The 15,558-nt window shown below is 42.2% G+C and overlaps 1 protein-coding gene across 2 annotated transcripts in view; it reads right to left on the reverse strand.

Moving 5' to 3' along the window:
* Positions 1-15,558, reverse strand: part of ASTN1 (astrotactin 1) — a 306,207-nt gene that overhangs the window by 203,165 nt on the left and 87,484 nt on the right.

Below are 15,558 nucleotides of genomic sequence, written 5' to 3' on the forward strand. Positions count from 1 at the left end.
GCAGAGCAACTGGGGCTGGCAGGTTATTTCTAAAACCACAATCATTTGCTGCATAGTCCACTGGAGATGTTTGCTAACTTGCTGTGACAGGTAAAGTAATGTTTTAATTCCCTTTAATTTTTTTTCTTCAGTTTTGCAGAGCAGAGTTGGTATACATGAAGAAAACGGTGAAGAATCGGGCCTTTATCACAGATACACTCACTTGGTTGTCAGGGATGGAGACTGAGGCACGAGACAAGCATCAATGACGTAATAGCAAAATACTAAAACTGACTATGCCCCTAGCACTGTAGTTGGTGCTAAGGTAGTACTGCAAAATACACCGTGTGTATGTTCTTCTCTTTGGCATTCTCAAGCAATATTGTATCAAAGCTCTGAGACATAACACAGCAGAAAAACCCGATTAACCTCGTCTTTCCCAAATTTCTAGGGAACTAGTATTCTGCTGAACACATGTTCTATAAGCCATTGCTTTACAAATTTTTTCTTTTTTCTCTGGCTTTTTATTTTTGAGCAAGGGTCTCGCTCTGTCATCTAGGCTAGAGAGCAGTGGTGCAATCACGGCTTATTGTGGCCTCAACCTTCTAGGCTCAAGCAACCTTCTAGGCTCCCACCTCAGCCTCCCAAGTAGCTGGGACTGCAGACACACCTCACCATGCCCAGCTAGTTAATTTTTTATTTTTTGTAGAGACAGGATCTCCATACGTTGCCCAGGCTGGTCTTGAACTCCTGGTCTTAAGCAGTCCTCCCACCTTGGCCTCCCAAAATGTTGAGATTAGAGATGTGAGCCATATGGCCTGGACACTTTTTTATTTTAAAGGCAAGGCTTCAAAAATTTATTACCTTTGGCCAAAAACAAATAATAATTTCACAGACATAAAAGAGATTTAATAAGACACACTTAGAATGTGTTCTCTCATCAAGTACCACAACCATAAAAAGGAAAACAATTTTAAGTATTTATGGAGTTTATAAATATATTTCAGTATTTGTGGGAGGGCACAACTGATGTTATTTATTTATCGATTGGTTTGTTTATTCAACAGGCATGAATTGGCCATGTATTATGCACAGGCACTGTCCCAGGCACTCAGATACTAATCTAAACGAGATCCCCAACAAATTCTACAAAGCAGCCCACCATGAGTGAATGTGACAAGTGTGACACCAGTGGCAAAGTTTTGTGGGAACACAGAAGAAGAAAAGAGTAATCTCATCTGGGTAGAGGGTAGAAGAGGGGAGGAAAGTAGCCTCTGAGGATGATGATACTGGTAATGGGTTTGATGGGCAAGTGGACTTCCTTTCAATAGGTAGAGAAGTAGGGGAAGTATGTTCAGGCATTGATAGGAGAATAAGGATAAGGAAAAGGAAGAATATCAGCTGGTCCACTAAGGGTAGGGCAATGAGAAGGTTTTATATGAGCCACAGGTCATTAGCCTGTCTCAAAAGACACTGATATGATTCCCTGTCTTGTCCTACCATCCCACAGACGAGGGAGAAGGTACAATTAAGAGTGTGAGGCAGGGCTAAAAGAGAAAGGGATCAGAGCTCCCTTCCATCCTTGGCCCCTCCCTAACTACCTAGAGGACTCAGTCATCCTACTGGGTTGCTAAGCTGTCCATGAACTCAGACAAAGCATCCAGGAAGCTGTAGTGGGCAGAGGGTGTGAGGACAGATGATCCCCTGAACCCCAGTCCTGGCTTTCTATAAGTATGGCCCCATTTATTAAGCGAGGCTGTGACACAGACTTCTCCAGGAAAAGAGTCCCTCTTTGTACTAAGGAGGCTTCCAGATTTCCATGTGGGAAGAAACCTGTGGGCATGTCTGTGGGGGTGCATGCTTGGAGCAGCAGTGACCCACGGCTCTTCAGAGGAGGCCTGACAATCGCAAACTCCATTTCCCACACGGGCGCTTATCCTTCCAACTACTTCTCATGCCTTCACATCAAAGCCCCAAAGGCTCCTCCCGAGACACACACCCTCCTCTGTGAGTGCCTGTCCTGTTATTGCAGCGGAAACCAAACTCTGTCTCCTAACCCCAGACATAAAAATCACAAGCTGTCATAGCTCCTACCAGAGCACCTAATGACAATTAAATCACCCACAGCAGGGCACCTCCAGCCTCCTGTCTGCACCTGTTCCACCCCAGTGTAGGATTTATCTAATACACATCTGAGTGCCACTCAGCCCTTCCTGTAGCTATTCCAAAGGATCTAGCACCTCATACCTCTAAAGCACTTGGCAAACCAGATTTTTATTTCCCAGGAGATCCTCATCAAGTAGGTCAGGCTTATTACCTCTGTTTCCATGGTGGAAGCAAGACAAGGTTCCTAGACCAAGGTCACCCCAGTCTGACACAGAACAAAGGCTGAGGTGGATGAACAATTAGTCCCCTCCACTCCCAACACATGCACCAGACAACATAATCTCAGAGCATGCACAGACAGAGAGCACATCTGAGTAGATAAATCCATGTAGTCTTTTAGGAGTTTCTGTGTTGCAATCTTTTAAGTTTTTGTACTAGGTCTTCATATCCCATGATTTCTTTGAAAATTGAGATATAATTCACATACCATAAAATTCACCCATTTCAAATGTATAATTCAGTGGTTTTTAATATATTCACAACGTTGTGCAGCCACAGTCTAATCCCAGAACATTTCATCTACTCAGGAAGTTCCATACCTATTAGCAGTCCAAGTTTTTCATGAGGAAGAAGGTCTTCTGCTCCAGGGTCCTAGGCATGGCAGCACTAATGGAAGAACAGGTATAGTGAAGGTTTGACAAAGTACCTCCATGGGAGGTGGGCTGAGAGCACAGCCTCTGGCCTCAGCTTCCAGACCAACCCTCAGAACCTCTCTGTGGGTTATTCATGCCCATCTTTACAGTGAGTTCATGATTCTGCCTGGACTAGACTCACCATAGAGGGCAAAGGATGGAAGGAAGAGGGCACCATGCCTACCAAGGGTGCCCATCATTTTTCATTTTCAAGATAATTACCTAATGATAGCTTCCTCCTTGGCTTTTCTTTTTCCTGGCAGATCTGACACAGAAGCGCTACAGTGCTAAACCAGGAACTTACTTATGTATGCTACATCTTGCCTGGGTCAACCAATGAAAAACCACACAGGGCATAGTAAGTGTCTTGTGAGTTTCCTCACCGATAGGACTGAGATCAGAGCTTGGAACGTCAGTGTAATCGTACTGGTCTAGATGCCAGCAGAATATCTCAGGAAGAGGAAATGCTCAGAAATTGCTTTACCAATGCAAGCCTGCCATGAGGCTCGCAAAAGCAAATTTGGGAGGTGATAGTTATGCCCGCCCAAGGCTAGCTGAGGTTGCTGAGGAGGCTCAGATAGAACCTTTTTCACACTGTACAGTCAAGTCTCAATGAGATCCTACACAGTCATCTCAAGTCACCACAGGTGGCAGGAGCACCAATGCCCTCATCACGCTGTGGGGTTGAGACATCCAGAAAGGGAAGGTATCCTGACTTCTGGTGTGTCCATTTTCCTCCACAAACCTCACATCCCTCAGCACCCCCTAAATGTCTGGAACTTCCCAGAATCTATGGAAACCATGGTGCTAGTTACTCTTGTATACAATACATATTTTTGGAGCACACTATATTTGCCACATTCAGCAAATTGTGTTACAAGGTCCCCACTCTAAAAGAGATTTCAATCTAATAGGAAACTTAAGACATGATCATGAAGAAGTACTCTAAGCAGTAATAGCAGTGCTGAATGCACAGTGGAGCTTGGCAGGGCATAAATGGATGGGAAGGAACCAAATGGGAGAAAACATTGGAGAGGCAATTCCAGATGAAGAGAACAGTGTGTACAAAGGAACAGAAGGATAACACATGTTTGCAGAACCACAGGAGGTCTGGTTAAGCTGCAGGGGGGATGAGGTGGACAAGAATAGCCCAGGACAGCAGTGAAAAATGCAGATTGGTGACAACTGCGAACATTGTGAATGCCCATTTAAGGAGTTCAGAAGTAATGGAAAGTCACCTATGGTTTTATTACGCAGAGGAATGAACTAGGCCACAATTTAGAATGATTACGAAGACCCCGAAAGAGAATGGCAGGAAACCAGATTCAATAAGGTCTTACTATAACTATAATCCTATATTCTGCGGTGACTAAAATAGTGAGTTGAGGTGCAGGAGGCCTAGGTATGGTACGAGTAACCTTGAATGAGTTGCCTTGATTTGAGTTTTCTTGTCTGAACAAGGAGGATCTGTGTCAATGAACTTGAAGATTTTGTTGTAACTTTGACATTCTATGATTCTAAGTCCACAACGGTGTGCCTCATATGACCACCTATAAAGAAAAGTTTATTATCTCAAACCACATCAAATCTTCTCTAAGTCTAACCCAAACTCCACTTCTCCTTTCCCTCTGCACACAGGGTGGACAGGCTTGGGAGGATTTGATCAGAGCCTTCAAGAGCTAGGCCATGTTCCCACTGGACCTCAGGCTGATGAGAAAGACTCTCATTCATGCTGGTACAGATGCGTGGTTTCTAAGAAAGATAATTTAGAGCTTCTGCATGCAATACAGAATTGGAATAATGAGATCTTGGGCAGGGAAAGTCGCAGTAGAGAATAATCAGGGATAGGGAAAGGCAGTGGGAAGGAGAGTGAGATGAAATCACTTTTAGATTAGCCTTAGTCATTGTTCTAATGTTAGCTTGTGGATTGTGAGCTTGCAGCACTTTTTGTGAGGTTAGATTAGGACACTGGAAACTTTGCTTCAAAAATTCCTCTTCCAGGGATTACAACTTCCCCATACCATCCAAGTGCCCTGTTCCTTCTTTGGGCATTCCTTCACACTGGCAGTCCCTGAACTGAGCTGCTAAGAAAACACATCATGTCAGGATCAGGAATTCCCCCAAAATACAACCTCACTGAGGACCAGATCCACGATGCCCTCTTTCAAAGAATTTCACAATTTGAATTCAAATATGAATTTTAACCTGGAAAATTGTCAAATAACTTTAATTCACTGGAAGGCTTAGTGTGGCTTAGAGCAGTCCTGGCATTCTGGGACTCTTTCTCACTCTTAGCAAGGCTGAGTGCAAGCTGAATCCAGCTGAGTACTAATGAGGCTGCTGTGATCGCTGAGGTCAAGGCAGGAGGAAGCATTAACTAGTCAATTTTTAGCCGCATGTTGAGGGCACCTGATGAACTAACCCTGCAGTCTGTCAAGGTTGAGGTTGACACTCCCTGATGGCTATGACTGACTATTAAAAGACTTCGCTTAAATTAGGAGTTTCAAAGTTGCTGTTAGTCTAAGAACCCTTACCCAAACCAAGTCTAGTATGGTTTCTGAGGGGGGTTTCACAGAGCAGAGTTAGGGAAGAACTGGATCAGTTGGAGGACAAATAAGATGTACTCCTATGAGGGGAACTTGCTGTTGGGGGTTGAAGGCTGTCTCTGGGTTATTACTTTTGCTGGTTGTTTTCAATTTTATTAAGTGTGGTATTATGAAGAGCCTTAAAATCTCTATGAAAGAAATAACAATGGAAAGGAAAAGAGGCATCTCTAAAAATAGAATCTAGCTACACCTCCACCCTCTGCTATCTCAGCAGCCATTATGAGCTTCCCTATGTGATAAAGATTGAGCTCCGAACTTTAGTAGTGATAAGCCTACTGTCAAACACCAAGAATAACAAATGGGTCTTGTCTATCAGATACTTACTATCATTAAGGTAACCAAAGATAGGCCTATGATAGAAATATCCCCTCTTCTGTTCTTTTTTACTTTCCTCTTTTTCCTTCTAATTTCAGAGTTTGAAAGATACTGATGGTAAGTCTAGTTTCCCACATGGTTTCATAATGGTCTTCTCACTGAAACTATTAACAGCAGTATTAACTTTCAACATCTTTGTAAGAAAATAACCTGCTTAAGTCAGGGGTTAATAGCAGTAGGGGATCACTAATTATCCTGCAAATCTTCACCTTAGTATCAAGCGTGACCCAAATCTTAACGTCTGTGGAAAGGGATCCTCTAAAGACCCCGACGTGTTTCATAAACATAATGACAGGAGCACAGTAATGTCCTGGCCATCTGTGAAGGAAGATGCGGGACAGATGAAAAACAGACAGAGGAGAAAGATGCAGAGAGGAGGAGTCAGGGAAAGTGAGGAAATGAGACTAACCCGGGAAACAATGGCCCATGGACTGAGCTGGTTGAGCCTCCCTGCCTCTCGCCATAGGGACCATCTGGTATGGAGTTCTGAAGTGCTAAAATCCCGCATCCCAGAGTGAGAGCCACAGAAAACAGGGCACCCTGCTGGGCCTGAGCCAGCACAGATGTCAGAAACGTTGGTGGTTTGCCTGAAGTTTGTGCCTATATTGGCCTGGCTAAGTGAACAACAATATGGAAGACAGCATAGCCAGGAAACTCTTTTGCAAAGATGTTCAGAGAACAATTGGGAATGCAGTTCTCATTGTGGTTCCTGTATTCAACTCATTGCCATAGAGCTGCTTCCTCTCATCTCATTCTCATTTCTCTTTCTCCAAACAGGCTTGAGCAATGGCCACAGAACTATGTGGAACAAAAGCTTTAGAGCAAAATAGCTTAAAATTTCAAAAAGCTTTCATCCAACAGAAGCACAGGAGGTTCATTTTTCAAGGAACCAGAATCTTCTTGACTTGCTGGGATTTGGAATAGAAATATCCACTTGTGACTGGGAGAAGGATAATTGAATTTCTATTTCCCTGCTTGGTGACATTGCCCTTAAGGGCAAAAACAACAGAGCCTCAAAGCATGAGTGATTCAGTGATGAGAAACGATGGCAGGGTAGAGAAAGCACTGGACAGGAAGCCTGGAGAATGGGACTGTTGTAAGCTCCCTGGAACTCACTTTCTCATCTTCAAATCATGGGACTAGATTTCTCTAGGAACTGTCCAGCTCTAACCATGTTATTCAATGACACAAAACCAGACATGGCACTTGGCTCTAGTTAGACTCCAAATCAGATGCAGGCTGTTTTGTTTTTTGTTTTTTGTTTTTTTCTGTATGGCACCTGGATAAAGGTCTTTGCAGAAATTTTTTGAATCAGATGATTTTTTTCTTGGAGTTGGATTTTTCTTTTCTTTTCTTTTCTTTCTTTCTTTCTTTTTTTTTTTGAGACAGGATCTCACTCCACTGCCCAGGCTGGAGTGCAGTGGTATGATCTCAGCTCACTTCAGCCTCTACCTATGGGGCTCAGATGATTTTTCTACCTCAGCTTCCCAAGCAGCTGGGACAACAGGTGCACGCCACCATGCCCTGCTAATGTTTGTATTTTTTCTAGAGACGAGGTTTCACCATGTTGCCCAGGCTGGTCTCAATCTCCTGGCTCAAGAAATCCACCCACATCAGCCTCCCAAAGTGCTAGAATGTTTCAGCTGTTTCAGCTCAATCCAGCCTATCAACTTATAAGGTAAGGAGTGGCTGTATTGAAACTCATGAGAGTGACCTATTGAAACTCCAATCAAGAGTCCCCAGTAAGAAGAAAAATCACCCACATATACCTATAGATGCTTCCAAACACTTTTCAATGAATTATTAACCTTTGATCAGTTATGTTTATGTGCATAAGGGTAGCCTGATCTCTCTCTCAGTGACTCCATCCTTCACAGAGCTAGACCCTAAAACTCTGAATATTGAAGCTGCCCATCCACCTGCTTCTCTTTGCCAAAAGGCTAGGATGGACTAAAATGAACCAACACAAGAAGCAGGAGTGATGAGAGAAAGGAAATAAGCACCCTGGAGAGTCCATAGTTTGTTGTCTCTGGGGGCAGTTGGGGGTGGGAGCTGTGGGAAGCAGAAGGTGGCTTTTTAAATCAGTCTTGATGGAAAGCCGTGAAGCTTTCTATGGATACTGCTGGAAGTAGGTCACTCTACGCTACTCTGTGCTGGCATGAATAGCAATCGAGCAACTACACGAACATTCTATTTACCTAGCTATGGAGATGAAAACATTCCTGTAGGGGAAAAATGCAGCCAAAAGGTTCTGACACAACCAGACAGATGAGGAGGCATTCAAATGACTTGTGATTTCATCCAAAATGATTTGCTTGTTCCTACCACAGTGTTTCTCTGGATCTTTTCAAACCTCTGCAAAGAGTTTATCCACATGATACTCATTAAAGTCTCATTTGAAAGGGTAAAAAAAAAAAAAAAACCCAAAGCTTTTTGAAAAAGGCAGGGTTATCTGAGTTGCAAATGTACTGGTAAAAGGATTTTTTACTTATATCTATTCCTATTCTCCACTGCCACCCGACTGACCTTTGTAAATTGAGATAACAGCAGGCATTTAACAGAATCTGACATCAAGTAAGGTATGTAATAATATTTAAACTTCATAATGTTAAAATATATATTTACAGATCATTTCATACATTGTAATGAGAATAAGTCATTTTGAAGCCTGAAGTTTCACGACTGGAATTCTGATTTGAGCTTTGCAAGTCCTTGAGGTCCACTCTCCTGCAGTGATGCATTGGAAGCAACGTGGATGCCGGAGTTTTGGAAAAGCCAGAAGACTGGTCACAGGGTGATTGTAAGAAAACTAGACCCAGTGAGCGATCTGTTCATTCTAAATCCTCTCTCTTATACTCCAGGTCTTTCATTAACAAAGAGATTAGTATGTGCTATAATTTTCTGATTCTAAACGATTTCAGTAAGGTCCTCGGTATGGCTCTTGCCTTATAAAATGAATGGAAAAAAGAATTGAAAATGACAAAATATCACCTGTAAATGGGTTACAAAAGAAGAATAGCCTGTCGCCTATCCTAAACTGTTTTGATTCATCTCCATTTCTAATTAGTTCTCATCCACTTGTATTTCTGTTCTTATCATCTAGGATTCAACTCAACAAGTAATAATGTATCTATTATGCACTGGCTCTGCTAAGAAGCCCTTTCAATATTCATGAACTAACTTAATCCTCAATGACCCTTTCATGTGAGTATTTATATCTGTATTTTAGAGATGAGGAACTTGAGTTCCAGAATAGTCAACCTACTTGACCGTGTTCACCCAGTGAGTAAATATTAGAATGGTAGGGGTGGGAGTGGCAATTAAGTGGGGAATATTAGGTCTTCTGGTTTTAAGGCCACTTGTTTTTCACTATCTGAACGTTCATTCCCTCACTTCGCAAATCTCAGTCTTGGGATAATACAAACTAAGTGCTTAGCAGTACTTGGAGTTTAATAAATACTAATATCATCATCATCATCATCTTCATTAATACTGTTTGTTGTCGTTATTACTATCACTCACATAAATCCTAAAATTGAGCAATAATCTTTGACAGAATCAAGCAAATTATACCTTTAAATAGCTTCAGCTCTTAAAAGTCTTCCTAAGTCCAGGAACTATAAGTCCAGGAATCAGCTCTGTTCAGTTGAGAAGTCCAGACCAAGTCATATTTGTACATTTCTGTAAGTGCTGCTTAGCAAGTTGAACAATCTTTAGATGCCTCTGATAAAACTCCACTTACACTCTCTATGCTTTAAGACTTGGCCACGGGGGCTTTCACAGAGGGATGCCATGCCATCCAGACCCCTTCAAGGCTTGCATGCAAGGCCAGCCCCAGGCAGCTTGTTGTCAGGCACTTAGCAAGGCACTCATGAATTCAAATGGGCAGGTCCTTCCAGGACATGGGGGTGGTGATTGTGGTCAGAGAAGAAGGAAGGAGCAAATGGGGGCGATATTAAAATAACAGCTATGTTTTTACCAGTAGTAAACTGAGTCCTTCTCTGTAGACTAGTCTGTGCGAGCACCTGTTATCATAAATGCCAAGAAGTACCGCACTCAAGTAGAACCTTCCATTCTCATCCTCACTCTAGGGAACAGGCTTTCCACCCCATTCCCACAGAGACCTCAACTTACCTTGCTGACCCTAAGCACTGCCTTCTGGCACATACAAACAGCCAGGGAGCCCAAGCTGGAGGGCCAGTCATTTCTCTTGGCTCTTATTTCTAAGCCATTTTCTCCTACAGAAAAGGGGGCTTAAGTGACCTCCAAAGCTTATTCTCACTGTAAAACTTTCTGGTATTTTTTGTCTCTCTGTGATTTGCAATTGCCATAATGGGGGCTGAACCTCAAGTTCCTTCAGAGTAAGGCTGAGACATGATAGTAATCTTAGGTATCTCTGTTGCATCATTTAGTGTGGGAAAGTGGAATGGAAAGGGAATTCCACAAAGACTCAAGCACGTGAAGAATACCTTATTATCATCCCTGTGTTACAACTTGCAAAGGCCTTTCTTCTAAGGTCCTCTTTTCATTCATCATTCCTGTGTGGTAGGCTTTACAGAATTAGAAACCAGAAGGCCAAGGAGGGTAAGTGACAGTTTCAAGGGTTAGAGCTAATGAGATGGAGGTAACAGCCTTCTGACTCCTGGCACAGTGCTCTTGCTACAGACTGTGCTGTCTACGAAACCGATGTTTATTTACAGTGAGAAATCATGAGCCACTGTGCTTGTATTTCAGCTTAATGACTTAGGTATACAGAAGATATACATCAATAGTGAACACTGTCAGGAGTTTGAAGAGTTTGGGCTTAGAGATCCAAGATTGAAATTGAGTTATTAACCAATTCACACTAGTGTACAAATCATACGGCAATCTGATGTGATTTCATTGTGACAGACTCTCCTGAAGAATCACATCTGCATAGTATTTGGTCTGTTACTGGTCTAAAGACTCTCCACACTGCCTTGGGCCTATTTCTATAGGCTAATTTGTGTAAGGTGCTCATTACTAAAGGGCTTTAAGATGACCTCTAAATGACCTGACAGGCATATCTCCATGGAAACGTTGATCTAGCCATCTAATCCCTGCTGGGAGAATGATTTAAAAGAAATACAAGGTCACTTGATTGCTACGGTGTCTTGTTGCTCAGCTGGGAATAACATACATTGACAGGACATTTTCTTTATTATTGCCCCTTCTATATTTTCTATCATAATTCTAAAGCCCTCTCTCCTCTACAAGCCCTCCAAACAAAATACACTTTAAGGGGCTGATAATGAGAAACAGGAGCCATACATTCTACACGAATAATGTCTTTCAGAAAATAGATGAAGACTATGTACCATGTGGCACCCATCAGTGATGCCACTCCTCACACCTACGTGTGCTGGTCACTGTACTGCTGCTTGTGTCTGAATGTTTGTGTTCATATTCTCATACTTCACAGTAGCACTGGCCCATTAGTTTGAGATTTTAACTAAAACAATGTTAGTTGAGTTTTGCAAACTGAAAAAAAGTGCTGAGTTTTCTTCCTCTGATGTGTAAGAGCACGTCCCAAAGGAATATGGCTGTAGTTTCATATATAAGCTAGATTGTAAACAAAAGTGACAGTAACTGGAATGAATGGATGATTCACCTTAAATCGGGACACAAAGACAGAAATTAGGGACAGGTATACAGCATTGGTAGCTTCTCCATCTACTCCTCATTCTGGAGCCAAAAAGGCACAGAGCTGGAGGTAATTCTGTGCCAGGGAACATTCATCCTCCCAGACATCAACCTTAAAGCTGAGGTCAGTCTTAGCTACTTGGCAATGGACTCTGTCTCTTTCATTCATAAACTGCTTAATATTTTTTTGTTTTGTTTGCTCTAAACTCATCTTCCTTGGGTTTCAAAAACTTTGAGTCCTAGCAGTTGAATATTTGGTGAACAAGGTCATGTATACTTTAATGTGATAAGCCTAGATCACATTCCTCTATTAGTCTGCCTTGTATCAGAAGACTCATTCATATTTCTTTCATCCTTATTTGGCTATTGCATCTAGTATGTGCCAGGCTTTTTATTCTACCTTCATAGAACCACACCTACTTCCTACTGATGATTACGGTTCCTTTTCTGTGCATGTTCACTGGGTTCATTAAATGCATTCCCTAGAGCGGAGTAATGTAGCACTGCAGAAACAGGGAGGGTTCTAATATCAGGAAACCAAAGTCTGAGGCAAGGCTCTTGCCCATACTACCTCTGAAAGCTTTATGCCTCAGTTTCTCTATCTTTCAAAAAGTGAAGATAACACAAACATCTGTCACAGGGCTGTTACAGTGAAAATGCACATGGAAATGCTTAGAAATATGAGTTATCATTATTAGTAATACTAATATTATCATTCAAGATTAGTGACAAGAATAACCTTTTTAAATTCCTGGTTAAAAAAAATTCAATACAGTTCTACATAAGGGTAGAATACTATTGTGTTCCTCATGTCCTTCATAAAGACACTTGTTCCCCTTTTTTAGCCACGACTTCATGTTGGGTCAATGTTTTCAGAGAATGATTTTAATGAACTCTAAGTCATTTCCTGAATCATTAATGATATGACAAAGATCCTTTTATTTCATAACTATAGCTGGAGTCTTTACCTGTGAGGGCATTACCTTGAAGTTGGTCACAGGAAAATCATCTCCCTCTTTTCTGCCCTCTAACACTGATCTTCTTACAGTCTGTCTCCATTAACTTGACTTTTTAGTACAAGGTTCAGTATCATCTAAATCATTTATAAAGATTGTTAATCATATTGCTTTCATAAAAACTGAGGCTCCATGCCCAACAAATATGGTAACTCACCATTTTTTCAAAAAATAGATCTTAAAGGGAGGATCTATCAAAAGCTTTTTAAAAATCTAAGTCAATCTCCTTGATCAGTATGTATGGCACACCCCTACAGGACACTCACTCACACTTGGTTTCTCTGTACAGATTCCCAACGTTACCATGCCCTCCTTCACAACTGTACCTCCTTACACTCATGCTAGGTTCCATTTACAAATCTCATCTGTTGGTCATCAACGTTAATGGTCTAACTCATTGAGGGGACACAGTCCTTGCAGACAAGGATCTTTTGCTGGATAAGGTTGAATTAGATAATTTGATGTCACCTTTCCTAACTTCTCTGCAATTCTTCATGATGCATGTATGTATTTTATGTAGTACCAGGAATTTAACTATTTTTATTTGGTTGCCTGATTTGTGGTATTCTCAGTATTCATTATTACTTATTTTAGTACTTCAATTTCAAGAGGTAACATGCTGTTGAAATATCACAAATTCTTCAATAAAACTGAAAATAATATTTCATCATTACTTTTCTCACTTTTTGCCTCCACAATAATAAAAGAATTTGGTATTTTCTAACTGGCACCATTTTCTCATATCTCATAGGATCTCTTATTTGTAACCCCTGGTGGTTACAAATCTCTATTTGCAGTCAATTAATTTATATTTAACACCCATTGTTTTGTACACAGTTATTTAATAATCCATTAAATTCTTCCAGTTTCTTCCTTTTTTTTTTTTTTTTTTGAGATGGAGTCTTGCTGTGTCTCCCAGGCTGGAATGCAATGGTGCAATCTTGGCTCACTGCAACATCTGCCTCCCAGGTTCAAGCTATTCTCCTGCCTCAGCCTCCTGAGTAGCTGGGATTACAGGCACACGCCACCACGCCTGGCTAATTTTTGTATTTTTAGTAGAGATGGGGTTTCACTATGTTGATCAGGCTGATCTCCAACTCCTGACCTCCTGATCTACCCACCTCGGTCTCCCAAAGTGCTGGGATTACAGGCGTGAGCTGCTGCGCCCGGCCATTTCTTGCTTTTTTAAAGAAAAACTTGACTTTTAAAAGGTTCGGAAAAAAAACAAAAACAAAAAAATATACTAAGTAGCTTTGCTTTCTTTGCTGGAGGTTTCCTTAGTCATTTAAAGGAAGAATGATATTCCACTTTGTGTTGTCTTTGGTTTTTCATAACAAGTTGAACCTGAATTTGGAGGGAGAAAGCTTCAGGCAAGAAGATTGCTTTTCTTTGTTTGAACAACATTTTTTCTTTTTCTTTCTTTCTTTCTTTCTTTCTTTCTTTCTTTCTTTCTTTCTCTCTCTCTCTCTCTCTCTCTCTCTCTCTCTCTCTCTCTCTCTCTCTCTCTCTCTCTCTCTCTCTCTCTCTTTCTTTTGACAAGGTCTCGCTCTGTTGCCCAGGCTGGAGTGCAGTGATGCATTCATAGCTCATTGCAGCCTTCAACTTCTAGGCTCAAGCAACCCTTCCATCTCAGCCCCCCGAGTAGCTGGGACTACAGATGTTCACCACTGAGCCTGTCTCTTTTTCATTTCTTTGTAGATGCAGGGTCTTGCTATGTTGCCCAGGCTGGTCTCAAACTCCTGGCCTCAAGTGATCCTCCTGCCTCGTCCTCCCAAAGCACTGTGATTACAGGTATGAGCTCCCAGCTATGAACAAACCTGTTGATCTTATGTGAGGGATCCTCAAACTGCAATAGAAATCCCTCATACCGGTAGAACGCGGTGGCTCATGCCTGTAATCCCAGCACTTTGGGAGGCCGAGGAGGTGGATCATGATGTCGGAAGATTGAGACCATCCTGGCTAACATGGTGAAACCCTGTCTCTACTAAAAATACAGAAAATTAGCTGGGAGTGGTGGCATGAGCCTGTAGTCCCAGCTACTCAGGAGACCGACGCTGAAGAATCACTTAAACCTGGGAGGTGGAGGTTGCAGTGAGACGAGATCGTGCCACTGCACTCCAGCCTGGGCAACAGAGCGAGACTCTGTCTCAAAAAAGGAAAAGAAAGAAGAAAAAAGAAACCCCTTACACCATCCACCATCCTCACAGAAGCAAGCCAGAAAACCTACCCTGCTTTGTCTATGCTGGGAAACAAATGAAGGGGGAAGCGCATCCTTGGTCAGAATGAAGGGTCAGTCATTTGAGGAAGGATGGGAGAAGGAAAGATGTTTCCTTGCTAGAGTTTCTTTTTTTTTTTTTTTAAATTTTTTGAGATGGAGTCTCACTTCATCACCCAGGCTGGAGTGCAGTGGCAAGATCTTGGCTCACTGCAACCTATGCCTCCCAGGTTGAAGTGATTCTCATGCCTCAGCCTCCCTAGTAGCTGACCACAGGCCCGAGCCACCATGCCCGACTAAGTTTTGTATTTTTAGTAGAGACGAGTGTTTCACCATGTTGGCCAGACTGGTCTTGAACTTCTCACCTCAAGTGATCTGCCTGTCTTGGCCTCCCACAGTGCTGGGATTACAGGCGTGAGCCACCATACCTGGCCTTAGAATTTCTAAGACTGTGTTATAGATGATAGAGCTAAGACGAAGGGACTTTGAGAAGTAGCTCATTCTGCCTCTTTAATTACCCTGTCTAGAAAGAAAGTCTGTCATCAGGGTCGGAGACTGGCTCTGCTAGAGAGATTGATTGGAGTAAGAGACTTTTTCGCCCAATCTCAATTGCTTCAGTTTTCCTGGAATTGAGGCAGGCCATAAACCTATCAGTGACTCAAGAAAATTGAAGCAATTAAGTCTGCAGGTGTGCATATTTGTCATATTAATGATGGATCTGTGTTAATATAAGTCACAGAAGCCTTCTGCATGCCGCGTTCACTTCTGCTGGGGGTGAAACCACCCGGAGGAGGCGCTGCAACTCCATCATGCTGATATCAGGGATTTTCCCCTTTGGTCTCAGAGTGACTCCCCTCCTTCCCAGTTCTGGCTTGGGATGCTCTCCCACTGCTGCTCCGATTGCA

This window comes from Macaca mulatta, chromosome 1, assembly GCF_049350105.2.
Source record: "Macaca mulatta isolate MMU2019108-1 chromosome 1, T2T-MMU8v2.0, whole genome shotgun sequence".
Lineage (NCBI taxonomy): Eukaryota > Metazoa > Chordata > Mammalia > Primates > Cercopithecidae > Macaca > Macaca mulatta.